The sequence below is a fragment of the Leopardus geoffroyi genome, chromosome D1 (genome assembly GCF_018350155.1).
Source record: "Leopardus geoffroyi isolate Oge1 chromosome D1, O.geoffroyi_Oge1_pat1.0, whole genome shotgun sequence".
In the NCBI taxonomy this organism is placed as follows: Eukaryota; Metazoa; Chordata; class Mammalia; order Carnivora; family Felidae; genus Leopardus; species Leopardus geoffroyi.
The window spans coordinates 14293551-14309797 of NC_059329.1; the positions used below are offsets into that span (position 1 = coordinate 14293551).

General features: G+C 51.1%; 1 protein-coding gene across 2 annotated transcripts in view; it reads right to left on the bottom strand.

Annotated features, from left to right (window-relative positions):
• Positions 1-16247, bottom strand: part of BUD13 (BUD13 homolog) — a 306228-nt gene that overhangs the window by 117084 nt on the left and 172897 nt on the right. The window lies entirely within an intron of this gene.

The following is a 16247-nucleotide window of genomic DNA, read 5'->3' on the forward strand; positions in this document are numbered from 1 at the left end:
CTCCAGGCCGAGAACGGCACTAATGAGGGTCAGCTCAGGACAGAGCAGGCCAGGAAACGGGGGAGATCACGGGAGTTTCTAGGAGCCTAGAGGATCTTCTCCTTCCACAGGGAAGTGGGCCTCTAGCCAGGAAGGGCCGTCCCACCCTGCAGGGAGCCCTGCTCTCCCTGCAGGGGGTTGATTCACCAGGCAGGGGACTAGGGCTAGACAGGATTCCCAAGCTCAGGCCCAGCAGCCTCCTTCCCGTGTTTGGCTAGCAGTCAGGCTGAGCCTTGCCTTTGGGGGGGTCAGCGTCACTCTCCAAATCCCTCTCTCTCAGCTCCACTCATGCTTCCATTCATCGTGACAACTCTCCTGAAAAGTGGGGGCCATATGAGCACTCTGAGGCCCTGGCAGGTTACACAATTTGCCTGACATCACACAGCTGATGGGCCTGGATTTGCACCCTCATAAGGCTGACTCCGAACCCCTGATTCTCTCTCTATATCCCTGGGGACCTTACTCCAAACTCCTCTCCCAAGGGGGCTGGGACCAGCAGGGTGCAAAAGCCCCACACTGGACACAGGGACAATGTCCCTGTCAGGGCCCTTTGCCCACCTGCAGCCTCCATCCAGAGCCACAGCCAAAGAAAGGAGATTTAACTGCCATGAGAAACACAGAGATTCGGATCCAAATATTTACCACTCAGGTGGGCCCCGCTCACAGGGTCCTCTGGCTGGTCCTCAGCCCCTGCCCAGGACCTCCCTCCCCTGTGGACAAGAGTTCAGCAGGCACAGTCCTCAACCACTCCAAGGGCACAAGTGGTGCGTCTCTTGACGTCAGTATTTCCGGAGTGGGGCCGTGGAAGGCGCTCAGTAAGGACTGTTGAACCACCATTACTGGCCTCCTTTTGTGTCTTCGTTTATGTCAGTCAGAAGGCCAAGATGGTCAGCCATTCTGAGCCTTAATTTCCTTCCTTCTTTAAAATAGAAGGAATTGGGCTGCCTGGGGGGCTCAGTCAATTAAGTGTCCAACTCTTGATTTCGGCTCAGGTCATGATCTCTCAGTTCATGAGACCGAGCCCTGTGTTGGGCTCTGTGCTGACAGCACGAGACTGCTTAGTATTCTCTCTCCCCACCCCCTCTCTCAAAATAAATAAACTTAAAAAAATAAAATAAAATAAAATAAAATAAAATAAAATAGGAGAAATCATGTCTACCACAGTGGAGTGGTAGGGTAGGGAGGATAAGGACATAATAAGGATAACTATTAATAACACTAGGAGCAGGGGAGGCAGGAGCAGTGGGGGCTGGGCAGGGCAGGAGGGGAGAGGGAAGGAGGGAGCCACAGGGCTGGCTGAGGACTTCAAGGGGGCAGGGCTTGGGAGGGCGGGGCTGGAGGAAGGTGTGACCAGAGGGCCAAGGGCGGGTAGGCAGCAAGGGCTGAGTCCCCTGGGGTTCAGTGCCCCAGGCTGCTGAGCACACAGCAGCCAGTCTTCAGGCCCAGCCTGTTGCCCGTGCACTCCAAATTAAATAAAGAACTGCAACCCCCCTTTTATTTCCTCTCTGACAGCAACTTATTGCGAAGGCTGCTGCTTCTGACATTCTAATATTCAGAGTCACATCCTGTGGGATAAACCCATCGCTGCTGTCTGAGCCAATGATTTGTGCCAGAAGAGGAGGGAGCCAGGAGGGGCAGGCAGAGGCTGGGCCTGGGGTTGCTGGCAGGAAAGGGCGAGGAGGAAAAGCGCTCGGGGTCCCCTGGGCCGGCCTAGGCACCCCGCCCCCTCTAACAGCCATCTGACCTGGAGTAGGTAGGGCTGTCTAATTATTCTCCCAACATCTACCAGCACAGTCAATAAATGCTTCTGAGCACCCACCACATTCCATCTGTGCCAGGCACTGTGAAGGTCCCAGACCCCAGCTTCAGGAAGCTCACACCCACTCTGCGGGATGGGTGGGCAACACTTACCCAAGCGCACCATGTGGCCCAGCGCTTAGAGTCAGGTGCTTTGGAGACACCCAAGACCGGGTTCACATTCTCACTCTGAGGCTCATCAGCAGGGCAGCTATAGGAAACATTCCAACACCAAATCCTGTATCCTAACAGTCAGAATAAACATGTGGTCTACCTCCTAATGTCATCCAGAAGATTAAAATGAAAGAATGCATCATAAGCGTCGACCACCCCCAGTGCCTGGTGCAGAGTAAATAATGCTTACGACGGTCATGAAAGTGATACATAGGGTAGGATGAGATGCTGCTAAAAGAGGGGGGGGGGCAACAGAGTGCTGTGGCAATGCTGGGGAGCGCTTGCTCCCAAATCATGAAGTCCTGGTCAAACAGGAGCTCCCCATGCAACGCCCCCACTGCCTTCCCTTGGCCTCAGACACGTGTGGGGTCCTCCAGGCAGCTCACAGTATAATGGGATGCTTCAAGGGGTCTTCCGTGCATGCCAATAGAGCACCAGACAGCCAAGCACATGCAGGATGGAAGCCAACAGGTACGTTGACCACACTAATGGGGGTGGGTCACCTCCAGGGGATTGGATGAAGCCAGGGTGGTCCTAAGCTGGAGTATAAGAGAGAAGGCTCCATAGGATGGGAGACCAAGCAAGGCACAGTGAAAAGGCCCACCTGGCAGTCTGAGGAATGAGTTTGGCGAGGGGTGGTGGGGCGTTGGTGAGGGCGGGCACTGCTTCTGCGGCCAGCCTGTGGCTGAATTCGGTGGGGAATGGGTGACAGAGATGCTGGCTCCATTTGAGGAAGAGCAACAGAGAAACTTAAGGGGCCAGGCATGTGGGGGCCTGGGTGGGACAGGGCCAAGCCAAGAGGCTGGGAAGAAGCAGCAGAGGGGCCCGGAGAGAGACCTCATGCTCCAAGTGAGGGCTTGTGGGATGTGTGAATACAACATAGATTTGGGTCAGGCCTTCCCAATTAGCCTTGAAAGGGGGAAAAAATATTCTCCACAGGCCTGAAAGGAAGAACAAAAACAAGGCAGAGAGGAGCTCTGAGAATACCCTGAAGAGTTGCAGAGGACTGCTCTGGCCTTTAAAATGCAGGAAGTATGGTAATCTAATAAACATGGCAACAAAGCGTTTGTCACCAAGCTAATTTTATTAGAACAGATCTCAAATGGCTAATTTCCTTTTACTAATGAGCAAATTAGTTGAATCTCTGATCTGCTTTTAAGGCACTTATACTAATAAAACATGAACGACAGTGAAATTTGTTGTGAGGTGTAGTGACACAGGCACTTGGGTTGAGGGAATCTCCAGGCATGGAGGCTTGCACCCACGTGGTCCTGCCTCTGTCCAGTCTGTTGAGGCCAGTTCAGAGCCAGGCCCACCGCCCAAGGAGGCGGGGTGCCTGGCTGTCTGTTCCCTGCCTCCCCCACCTCCTGGCCTGGGTATGTCATATGTACAAAGAATGTTCTAAGACATTCCCAGCTGTCTGGTGATCCCAGCTGGCTCCCACCAAAGCCGAAAACTGCTCTGCCAAACCCTCTTTCCCAAGACCAGAGCTGGGGCTCCTGAATCCAGCTCTCCAAGTCAGGTATGCAGAAGCTGGGGGTACTGGAGGCACCATGCCCAGCTTTGTCCTGAAGCAAAGAGGCTTCGGCTGGGCTCCGACTGGGGCCGATATTTGTGGCAAATGGCCAGGGCAGGCCTGGAAGGACCCAGCACAGAGGAGGACCTGGGGGAGAGAAAGGCCCCTGGGCAATCAGAGACCAGAGAGGCTGTCTCCCGCCTGAAAGATGGGGTGAAAGGGTGGGCATAGGCCAACTGCTCTGAGCTGAGAGGAGGGTCCCCTGCATGCTTTGGGGGCTCTGTTGGCAGAGAGAGAAAGCCTAGGCAAACGCCCCTGCAGCAAGACCAGGGACAAGGGCTATCATGTGGGTCCTGCCCACTTGACAAATATGGGACATCCACCTGTTTCCACCAGACTTTGCAAAGAAGTGTGTGTGTGTGTGGGGGGGTGGGGGGGGGGGAATTCCCAGGAATGAGATCCAGGACCAGGCAGGTTCCCTGGCCCAACCCATGCCCTAGGAGTTGCTTTATGCCAAGTGGGTTTAAGACAGCAGGGGGACTGGGCAGTGGGCAGCACCTGCCAAGCTACCTGGCTGGAAGGCCCTGAAAAGCCAACAAAAGAACCAGAAGCCCCTCCAGTTCCAAGCCCAGCACAACCACATACGTTCAGACCCCAACTTACCCATTAATTACTGGTGGTATACTTTGAGCCCAGTTACCCAGCATCTCTGTCCCTCAGTCATTTCTCTTTAAAGGGGAGATGCCCATACTCACATATCTGAACTGACATGTGGGCTCAACGAGAAAAAGGGTCAGACACACGGCAAGTGCCCAACAAAGGTGTGCCCCCTTATTTCTGCAGGCTGCGTTTTGGACACTGCTGCCCCTTCTAGGCTGTGCAGAAAGTGTAAAGACAGTATTGAGTTGACAGGGAAAATGAGGGGCAGGGGACTCCCAGGTCACACGCTTGGATGCCTGCGAAACTGAACTGCTGAATGAAAGGCGCAGCCTCAACAGAAGAGAAGGTCTCATCACCAGAAGCAATCAAGAATCTGGCAGGGATGCCCCTGAGGACCCTTGGTCTCTTCTGGGACTTCCATGCAAGTTGCCCTTATCCAGCACCTGCCAGGAGTCACGTGTCCCACAACCACTCTCCTGGCGAATCTGACCCCTCTCTAAATGTCCCCTCAGACATCTCCTGTGCTGCGGTCTTCATCTCAAAAAGGAGGTGAGTCAGCTCCACGAAGTCCACAAGTCCACAGCTCCACAAAGTCCAAACTCTTTGCTAGGAGGTTCAAGGCTGGGGGACATGAGGGACAGCACCAGGAGGTAAGATGTGTGACAGGCCCAGGGTCCTCAACACGATCCACATACAAGCTCTTGTGGCCACTTTCCTCTGTGTGAGTCAAAAGTTCTGACCTGTAGTGGAAGCCACGGCCAGGGCCACACCCGCGGCCACGGCCCTCATCAAGGCTCCTGGCGTCTCTTCCTGTGCCAGGCCACCCCCCACCTGGCCATGCCCCTCCTTCTGCCCGCACTGTCCCCAGGGCCACCGCTCTGATGTGCTCCGGTCTCATTCATTATTCAGCCATTTCCTCAGTTCAGAGGCCCAGGGGCCAGAGGGCTGGCAGTGTGCGTGTTCTTTCATCTCCCAGGGTACACACAGAATGCAGATGCGCCAGGCTGCGGTTCAGGATGTGGACAAAACTCAAGCCTGGGTCTGGGGGCGTCCTCACGCTTTATGCTCTAGGACTGCATCCTCTCGCGGCCCTCCCCTGGGGTTACTCCATGGGGGCTTTCACCCCCACCCTGGGGAGCCACAACCGGACGGAGCTGGGATTTGATCCAGGGGTCGCTCTTTACAAGCAGCCAAGTGGGGAGACTTGACAGCTTTGTAACAGCCCAGCTGACAATGAGCTTTGGGCTGAAGGCGGCACAGAAGCCTGGGCCACCCCTGGGCAGAAGGAGAAAGACCCCTCCTGAAGTGGTACCAAGATACCTGCTAAATATAAAGCCATCAGTGGTGCCCCGGGTGCTGCTTTGGTTGTGTGGGAGGTGGGCGGGGAGGGCAGGGGTCTCTCTCACCCTCTATCAGGGGCCTGTGATGTACATGCGGGAAGGTGACGTTGCTCTGCTCCTCCCCTCTCCAGCTGCAGGTTCCTCTTTTCCCACATTTCCCTTCCGGGTATACCAAGCAACAAGTTAGCCTTCAATTACTTGAATAAATGCAAGGGTTGGAGGAAGAGAGAGAGATACAGGGTCAAATTGCCTGGTCCTAAATATTTCTTATCCCTTTGCCTATTCTGGATCCATCTCGCGGACAGTTTTGACCCACCCACCCCACCCAGGATCAAACCTGGAATCTTCAATACACATCTGCGGCTTCCCTGAGTCTCGGCTTGGATCCCTAGGCCAGCCAAAGGAGCGGGAGCCAGCATGGCCCCCAACTAGCAGGGCAGTGTTAACAGGAAGGCCCCCCAATGCCTCAGAGAACAAAGTGGTGGGGGGCACCCAGAAGGGATGGTTTCCTCTCTCCTGCCCCTGTGCCTGTTTGTATGGTGAAGTTGCTCTTGGTCTTTCCCCTCCACAAAGCCCCATTTCAGAAACAAGGAAAGGGGACCTCAAAGGAAAAGTCTCCCCGTGAGACCACCGGAGGCAGAGAGGGAGGGAAAGAAGGAAGCCAGGGAGAGCTGCCCCTCACAGGCTCCAAAGTGTAGGTTTCTTTACAAAAATCTGAGGATCCCTGTTGAGCACTCAGAAAATTAGGACCTGGTAAGGGAACAGACAAGCTCTCAAAAGTATGGCTTTTTCATTGACTCCTACAACGAGGTTGCTTTTTTTTTCTTAATTTTTTAAAATGTTTATTTATTTTTGAGAGAGACTGTGTGAATGGGGGAGGGGCAGAGAGAGAGGGAGACACAGAATCCGAAGCAGGCTCCAGGCTCCGAGCTGTCAGCACACAGCCCGACACAGGGCTCAAACTCACGAACCAGTGAGATCATGACCTGAGCCGCAGTCAGCCGCTTAACCGACTGAGCCCTCCAGGCACCCCCAGGTTGCTTTTTAAAACCCAGCCTCAGGCCTGCCTTCCTTCCCTGCACTCCCTGCCATAGTTCCCGGGAAGTGCACCAGCTTTAGCGTGGAGGATGGGATGAGCTCTAGAATGGCCAGAACCCAACCTGGCCAAGACTTTGTGCGGGGCCTAGAGATCTGGAGTCTTCCATGGAGCAAAGGCTGACACCCTCGCCTGGGCCTTTCCAGCAACCCCAGCCTCTGAGCTCAGGCCAGTCCGTGCCCCTCTCCCTTGGGGTGTTTAATCAGGCTCCACTTCTCACCACAGAGCATCACTGAGCACTTGTTTATCGTCCTATGTGGGTGCAAACAGCCGGGACAAGACCCATCCTGCCATCTCCACAACCCAGTGAAAGGTCACCAAGACTTTCGTGCTTTCTCACACTTCCAAATCTTTTCTTAAAGAGAACCCAAGACTCCAGGGAAGGATTTAGCTACTATGTAAAGCATACCACCACCAGATGCAGGATGAATATCCCCCTGGCTCCAGCCAGCAGGAGGGGGTACCTTTCAGTTGCTGGCTCTAAAACCCAACCCAAGCAAGGACCTCAAAGCAGGCCAGCAACAGACCATAAAAGGAGGGTCACCCATCTAGCCTTTACAGTCTCTGGGGATCCCATTCATGGGACTCGGGGTTTGAGGAGGACATGGGATTCGTAGCCTGTCCACCAGCATTCTTTGGACTCTAGAGCTGAGACGGTCTAAGAGAAGGGGGCACAGAGGCTATACGAGTGCCCACATGACTTCTCAGGGCCATATATTCTAAAGGAGAATCTGCCCAGCTTGGGAGGCCTTACTACAAGACCCTTACTAACCCTCCACCCTCCTCCTGCCAAATGTTAGCTACCCTTCCATACCATTACTGCCCCACCCTACACACACACACACACACACACACACACACACGCACCCATGCATGCTCACACACACACACACACACACACACACACACACACACACACACATACACACACACGATCAATAACGTGGTCTGGACAGCCCACCCAACCTGAAATGAGTTAGATGAGCAGGACCATAAAGAAAACATGGAACAGTCAAGAACAGCAAACCAGGAATCCAGAGGCCTGGGCAAGGGAGAGCCACTTTGCCAAAGCCCAGTTTCCTCATGAAGAGTGTATATAACATCAATAGTATTGACAACAGTATCGATCGTTGGCTCCCTGCAAAGCACTATGCATTAATCATCTCACCTGACGACAAGAGATGGGCCCTGGCCGGGAACTGGGACCTCTGAGCTACGGTCCCTGTTATATGCTAACAGCACCATCTCAACCTCGGGTCCTTTATCTGTACAATGAGAGGCACTGACTTCAGTCACTGTGGTCTCTTCCCACCCTCACATCCTGTGTGTCCCCTGCCTGAAGTCCCAGCCTGCCTCAAAGTAGTTTGGGAACCACATGAAACACTGTGGAGGTGCAGAATGGCCTGGAGAACATAAGGAGTGACCCCGGGGAGGTGTAATGGGAGGAAAGAGAAAAGACTTGCCTAGCTCAGCCTCCAGTGCGACATGGCAGAGCCCTGGTTGGCTGGGCCAGCCTTCTCTTAAGGGCCTGGGGCCACCTGCACTCTCTCTGATCATAGCAGGTTTGAAGCTGTTTCAGTTTAGGTTGGAAATGGTAGGCTTTTTGTAGTTTTCAGTTTAAGATATTCAGACCCCTCCCTCTGCTCTTTTCGTTATTAAACTTTCCCTCACTCAGCTTATGTAATATCCAAAAATCAATTGCTTATTTTACTGTCTGTTTATAAATGAAAGTGGGACCTAGTGGGGGAGCCCACAAGCCAGGAGGCAGCCCCAGGCTGAGCCAGTGGCACTGGGAGGGAGAAGGCCCAGGCAGCTGGCTTCTAAGCTCAGTTGTAAGGGAGCTGAATGCTTGGGGTCTCCAAGGGCCTCGGGGCTGGAAAAGACCCCAGAGCTGAACTCTCAGTTGATGAAGCCACTCCCTCCCCTGCCCTGCTCCCCCTCACCCCCAAACAGGGCCTGGAGCTCCAAGCCCTCTTGAGGCCACAGCTCAACCAATGGACTGGGGCTAGATCAGCCAGTTCCAGCAATAGCTGGGCTTTAAAAGAAAGCAATTCAAATTCATGTGCAGGCTGCTCACACACTCCTGAACCAGCATCCTATGGTGCCTGAGTACCAAAAAGGCTCTATGGCTAGGCATGGTCGAGTCTAGAGATCCAAAAGGGCAGACTTCTAGAAAATTCCAAAAAGAAGATTTAAAAAAAAAAAGCCATGGAAATAACTGTGGAGATTGTAAAAAGATCAGTGCGTGCCAGGGGGAGGGAGGAATAAGTAGGTGGAACACAGGGGATTTTTAGGGCAGTGAAATTGCTGTGTGTGATACTATAATGATAGATGCACAACATCATACATTTGTCAAAACCCACAGAATGTACAAAGTCAAGAATAAACTCTAACGTAAACTATGAACTTTCATTAATAATAATGTATCAAGGGGTGCCTGGGTGGCTCAGTCAGTTAAGTGGCCAACTTCGGCTCGGGTCATGATCTCACGATTTGTGGGTTTGAACCTCACATCAGGCTCTGTGCTAACAGCTCAGAGCGTACAGCCTGCTTTGGATTCTGTGTCTCCCTCTCTCTCTCTGCCCCTCTCCAGCTCGTGCTCTCCCAAAAATAAAAATAAAGGTTAAAAAAATAAAATTGGGGTGCCTGGGTGGCCCAGCCAGTTAAGCCTCCAACTTCAGGTTGGGTCATAATCTCATGGTCCATAAGTTCAAGTCCCACACTGGGCTCTGTGCTGAAAGCTCAGAGCCTAGAGCATGCTTCAGATTCTGTGCCTCCTTCTCTCTCTGTCCCTACCCCACTCATGCTCTGTCTCTCTCTCTCTCTCTCTCTCAAAAATACAAATAAACATTAAAAAAATAATTTTTTGGGGCGCCTGGGTGGCGCAGTTGGTTAAGCGTCCGACTTCAGCCAGGTCACGATCTCGCGGTCCGGGAGTTCGAGCCCCGTGTCAGGCTCTGCCCTGACTCTCTCTCTGCCCCTCCCCCGTTCATGCTCTGTCTCTCTCTGTCCCAAAAATAAATAAACGTTGAAAAAAAAAATTTAAAAAAAAATAATTTTTTAATAAGTAAAATAAAAATAATTACATATCTATACAGGTTCAACTGTAACCAATGTGCCACACTAATGCAGGATGTTAATAATACAACTGTGAGGGGGAGGGTGGAGGAGATATATGGGAACTGTCTGTATTTTCAACTCAATCTCTCTGTAAACCTAAAACTGATCTAAAAAATTAAGTCTATTAATTACAAAATAATAATAGCCAAAGTGGAAACAACCCAAAGGGGGTGAATGGTTAAACCACCTGTGATAGTTACGTGCACATCAGGGAACACCACTAGGCAGCTAAAGGAATGAAAAACTGATACACACACACACACACACACACGCACACGCACACGCACATACACACACATCCTCGGTTCTAGTGATGGAGCCACTCATCTGCTGTATGACCATTGCAGGGTCTGGGCCCCAGTGTGACCCCAAGTGGACCTTCTCCCTCAAGCCCTTCTCACTGCCTCACTCTTGTCTAAGACAGCAAGGATGAAATGAAACCAAATTTAATTCCTCTCTTGTCCCCAAGAATGATAAGCTCTCCACAGACCCTCGCTCACTGGCATCCCTGATGGCTTCTCCCCTCCCTGCCAAGCACCCAGCGTTTCTCCTCTGGTGGGACTGAGCCAGGGCCTGGCCCTGCAGGACCATGAGCCCATGTACCAGCAGTAGCAGCCACCTTCCTGTCCCTCAAGCTCTAGCCTCTCTGGAGTCCCAACTCCTCACCTTCTCCTCCTGTCCCTACTTTCCTTCTGCTCTCCTGACTTATCCATACATCACCAGGAATGCAATACCCTTTAAAAAAAAAAAAAGCATTTTGCTCTGAACTAACAGAGTCAGGCCTCATTGTTCCCAATATCACCAGGCAATTTCTGAGCTAGGGGAGTGTTGAATGGGAGCAGGAAGATGGGCAATTGGTCAGGGTCAGCTGACACAGTGGGGATTGGAGGTTGAGAGCTCCAGGGAGGTGGGAGACAGGCTCAGCTCACAATCAGTAAAGAAGGACACTGGGTCTCCAGAGGTGCAAGGAGAGGTGACACCCTAATATTTTCTGTCTCTTCTCTTCCGAACCCACTCATCATGCTCAACTATGGATTCACCTGGAATGTAACTTCTTTACCAATTGACAAAATCTCCTTTAAATAATACCAATCTGCCCTAATAGCTAGACCCTCTTCGCTGCAAGTTTCAACAGCAGAAATTGCAGCCAAAGGGAGTTTGAGCATCTCCAAGACCCAGAGAACACTGACCAGTCTCGGCCTAAGGAATGACCAAGTGTCCTTCAAGGAAGGTCCCCAGGTCCCTCATCTAGGAAACCACTAACCCAACCCTGAGTTATTTGCCCCTGCACCTGCTCCATGACATTTGGCTCTTACACAAAGCAAGCCCCTCTCAGGTTCATTTAGCTCCTAGATACATAACACAAGCACTGCACTGAGCTCTGCATGTTAACAACCTAATGCTATTACGAACTACACTTATCAGCAGGGACCATATTTATTTATTTATCTTTCCATTTTTCAGCCCCAAATCTTGTTCCAGACACACAGTAGGGACTTCATCAACATTAAGTGAACAGAATACTGGGACGCCTGCGTGGCTCAGTTGGTTGAGTGTGCGACTTCAGCTCTGGTCATGATCTCACAGTTCATGAGTTCGAACCCTGTATCGGGCTCACTGCTGTCAGCGCAGAGCCTGCTCAGGATTCTCTCTCTCCCTCTCTCTCTGCCCCTCCCCCCTACCTCACCATTAAAATAAAAAGCGAACAAATTACTCTGGTGGCTGTACAATTCTGGAAACAGAATAGTTAATCGACACCAATTATCTAAAGGGACACTAAAAAACTCTTAAAGCAATTCATTCCCACAGTCCTAGAATAGTGCTGTCCAATACAGCTGTCTGTGATGATGTGGGTGTTCAATATCTGGGATGCCCTAGCTACTAAATACAGGGTGGGGCACGGGGGAGCACTGAGCACTTGAAATGTGGCTAGTATGACTGAGAAACTAAATTTTACATTAAAAATTTTTTTTTACATTTATTTATTTTTGAGAAACAGAGCATGAAAGGGGGAGGGGAAGAGAGAGAAGGAGACACAGAATCTGAAGCGGGCTCCAGGCTCTGAGCTGTCAGCACAGAGCCTGATGTGGGGCTTGAACCCATGAACCGCAAGACCATGACCTGGGCCAAAGTCAGATGCTCAACTGACTGAGCCACTCAGGAGCCCCTAAATTTTACATTTTAATTCATTTTATATTTTTATCTTTTTTAAATAAGATTTTTTAAAGTTTATTTATTTTGAGGAAGGGGCAGAGAGAGAGAGAATGAGAGAGAGTCACAAGCAAGCTGCACACCCTCAGGGCAGAATCCAATGCGGGGCTCAAACTCACAAACCGTGAGATCGTGACCTGAGCAGAAACCAAAAGTCAGCCACCCAGGTGCCCCCATTTTAATTCATTTTAATTTAAATAGCCACACATGGCTAATGGCTGCCAAACTGGACGCTGCGGATCTAGCGTCTCTGGAGATGGAGCTCATAAGCAAAATGAACATGGACGTTGCCGTTGAGAACTTGGTGCCACCGCATGGTGCGGTAATAAAGAGCATGGGCTCTGGAGCAACACTGTCTTGGGTTCCAATCTCCGCCTCACACGTTACTAGCCAGTTGCTTAACTCTCTGTGCTTCTGTTCGTCATAAGAATAACACTTACCATGGAGGATTGCTATGAGGGTCAAATGAGCTAATACATTTAAACAGTGTCTCCATATAATGACTATTCAGTAAATATTGTTACTAGTGCTGGCACATAGTAGGCATTAAAAATATTTGTTGACTCCAAATGTGCATCTGCAAGAGAATATTTGGTAACGTCTATTGAACACTTACCAGATGTCAAGCACTGTGCTAAGAACTCGACAAGAACACTGAGAGCAAAGTATGATTGTCTACATGTTATAGGTGAGAAACTCAGGCTAAAGATTAATGAGTGTGCCCAGCTTCCAACTGACACTGTGCCTGATTCCAGAATCCCTACTCAGTCTGTTTCTTCATCTGTACAGTGAGAATTACGATAGTATCTATATGACAAGTTTGGCAAGTAGGTAAATAAGATAATGCATATGGCCTGTGCTTAGGATAAAGCTATGGGTTGGGGACAATTTGCCCCCCAGGGAACATTTGGCAATGTCTGGAGACATCTGGGTTGTCACAACTGGGAGAGAGGAGTTGCTACTGGTGTCATTGGGTAGAGATCAGGGCTGCTGTTAAACACCCTACAGCGCACAGGACAGCACCCCCACCACCACCACCACAAAGAATAATCTGGCCCAAAATGTCAGTAGTACTGAGGTTGAGAAATGCGGGTCTAGACACACACAGATTGTGTTCAATCTGTGCTAGCAATGAGAGAAAGAAGGGAACTGAAGCCACAAAGTTCAAAAGGCAAACCTTTTTTTGTTCAGAGCCCAGAAGAGCTGTCCCGGAGCAGGAGAGTAGGCTCGGGGAAATTATTCAGTGCTTCAAATCACAGAGAGCTACCACTTGCCACATGAAAGAGCAGTGTGCCTGGCACTGCAGGGCGCATGCTTGAAAATCAAAGTCCCCACTCTCTAGACACTTGCGATGCAATTGCACCAATGCGAGGGAGAGAGAGAGAGAGGAGAAGCCAGGGGGCTAAGTCACCCAACACAACAAGGCGGGGGTGGGGGTGCGGACTGTGTGAAATCGCTCTATCCTGTTCCTTCATGTCACAGGGAAGAGCCCAGGGCCACAGGCAATGTGGACAGAAAGCACAGAGTTCCGGAAGAGGCAGAAACTCCATGTATCCCAGTCACTCCCTGTACCCCAATTTCCCTGTAAACCAAGTATGAACGATACGTTCTGCTCCTTCATTTTAGTGCAAGTTGCCCAATCTCCAACTAAGTTAGCGTGTCAACCAAACACCATCATCCACACCACTACCCTTTCCTGGGCACTTACTATGCGTCATCCACGGCACTGAAAGCAACATTTCACTTAGCCTCACGACAACCCTAATGTACAGATAAAGTAACAGAGCCTAGATCAGACTGCCAGACTCCAGGGCACAGCTCGAAATCACCATGTTGACCCTCTTGGCATCAGACCAGAGCCTGAACAATGAATGAAATGGGCCCAGGTGATGCTCTCCCCGTCCACACAACACACGCGGACGTGCCAGCCCTTGCTGTGCCCTGATGCACTGCAGAAATTGTGAGCGTCTCCCAGGTCCCAGCACTGTGCCTGGCGTCCAGGATTGAGATGGGAGCGTTAGCTGCTTGAGCCCCATGGATGAAAACCACAGTCACGACTTCCTCCTACTGTGCACAGGCCCCATGCTTGTCACTCACAAACCCGGTTGGGGCGACGGAGATAACACAAGTGATGAAATGGTAACAGCATGTGGCTGAACCAGTGTTGGAATCAACAGGACCCTCTGGGAGTTTGGAGCTCACAGCTCATGTGCTTAGAGATCAGGAGAAGGAGAGACAGAGCACAAAGGGCTTCATCGACCCCACGCACTTGCGCTGAACTTGACGGGAGGGGAGGAGTTCTCCTGACAGACTGGGAGAGAGAACTGAGGACAAGGTGTTCCCAGCAGAGGCACTTGTGTGAACAAAGACAGAAGTGAGCAAGGCAGCCGAAGTGGGGAAAGGGGAGGATTCCAGCTTGGTCAGAGCAGGGGGGATGAGATGGGACCTTCTTGTGAGGTAGACAAACAAAGAGGGGGCTAGGCAGTGGGCTTCCAAGAGCATCCTCTACATGGGGGCAGATTAGTGTTAGTAACGCTTCAAAAGGGATTTGCAAGGGAATTATTTATGGTGGTAACAAGCAAGCACTCATTTAGCGCATATCCCACATTATACAAACACGGCACTGAGCTCTGCAAGTGAAGGCCCTAATGCCACTCTAAATTAAATTCATCAGTGTCTTAATTAAGATCTATATTTAGTTCTTAATTAAAGGGGAGAGAAAAATCCACGATGTTGCATGGCAGAGATTTGAAATGGAGATAAATCATCTTTCTGCCAGCGTGTTGGGCACATGCCCACCCACTCTTAAGACTCAGCCCCCCTGCCAGGACAGGTAATCTTTTAATCCTCCCCTCCTTCTTCCCTTCCTTCTTTCTTTCCTGCCTCCCTTTTGCGTTCATTTCTTCTTTAATTTATTCTACATCTACTTGTTGAGTCCCTATGTGCCAGGAACCGAGATTTGATTCTAGGGCACAGTGGGAAACAACTCAGAGACAGTCCCTGTCCTCAAGGAGTATAGACTCCAGAGAAGGACCCCAATGCATACACACATGTGTCAGCTTTGGGACCCTCTGGGTCTCCCCTGCTCTCCAGGTGCTTCCAGTGGGAAGAATCCTGGTGTCCAGACATTCTGGATGATGCCATGGCAGATGCCTTCATCCTATCAGCCAGAGAGAGCCTTGAAGAGTAGCCGTTTGGGTCCTCCAGTTTCCCTGCCCCCGCCATGCTGAGCAAGCTCCCATGTGAGTCGAGGGCAGACCCTCAGGACCCCTGTTCCACTCCCCCATTCTCTCTAGTAAAGGACGTAGGCTGGTTGTCAAGAGGATGAGGAAGGGGTCTGTGAGCTTCCCTTCAACCTTAAGATTCTAAGATTCTCTGACACCCACTGGGCCACTGGCCCCTGAGAGTGGCTTCACTGAACAGGGTTTATGAAGGAAGACCACAGAACACAGAACATCACGGTCACAAAGACCTCTGCTGCCAGGCAGTCTGAGTTTGCCAGGAGGTCAAGTGACTTGGTTACGTCAACAGAACTGGCAAAGGGCAAGAGTAAAATACACATCTGTCTGGGGCCAAGGACTGTATCCTACAGGACACAAACATGGGCATAACAGAGTTCCTGCCCTCAGCACTGCTGATGGGGGAGAAGGGGAGACAGTGCAAATTAGAAGGGGGAGTCTTGAAGTTGGCAGGCTAGAGATACAGATTATTGGTGAAATCTAACCCTGCTGTGCATCCTGTCCTCCAGAAAATGGTTTTCTCCAGGCCCTTCCGGCGCTCCGTGCTAAGCAGTGATGCAGTGGGTGGGGAAGGAGGGCCACCCAGATAGTGGTGACGGCACAATGCCACTGCACCACCTCAGAGGCTGCCCTCGCTCAGGAAGTGACCGGAAGCGTCAGGCAAGATGCGTTTGGGCTGAGTGTTCAAGATGTCAGTCTGTTAGGGAAAAAGGGGGCAGAAGGGTATCCGGGTAAGGGAAATAGATTGTGCAAAGGTACAGCATCAAGAAAATGGGGCGAGTTAAGAAAATCTGAGCACTTTTTGGGGCGCCTGGGTTGCTCGGTCGGTTAAGTGGCCGTCTTTGGCTCAGGTCATGATCTCACGGTCGGTGAGTTCAAGCCCCGCGACGGGCTCTGTGCTGACAGCTCAGAGCCTGGAGCCTGTTTCAGATTCTGTGTCTCCCTCTCTCTCTGACCCTCCCCCGTTCATGCTCTGTCTCTCTCTCAAAAATAAATAAACGTTAAAAAAAATTAAAAAAAAAAATCTGAGCACTTTTTATGTGGCAGGTGGACAC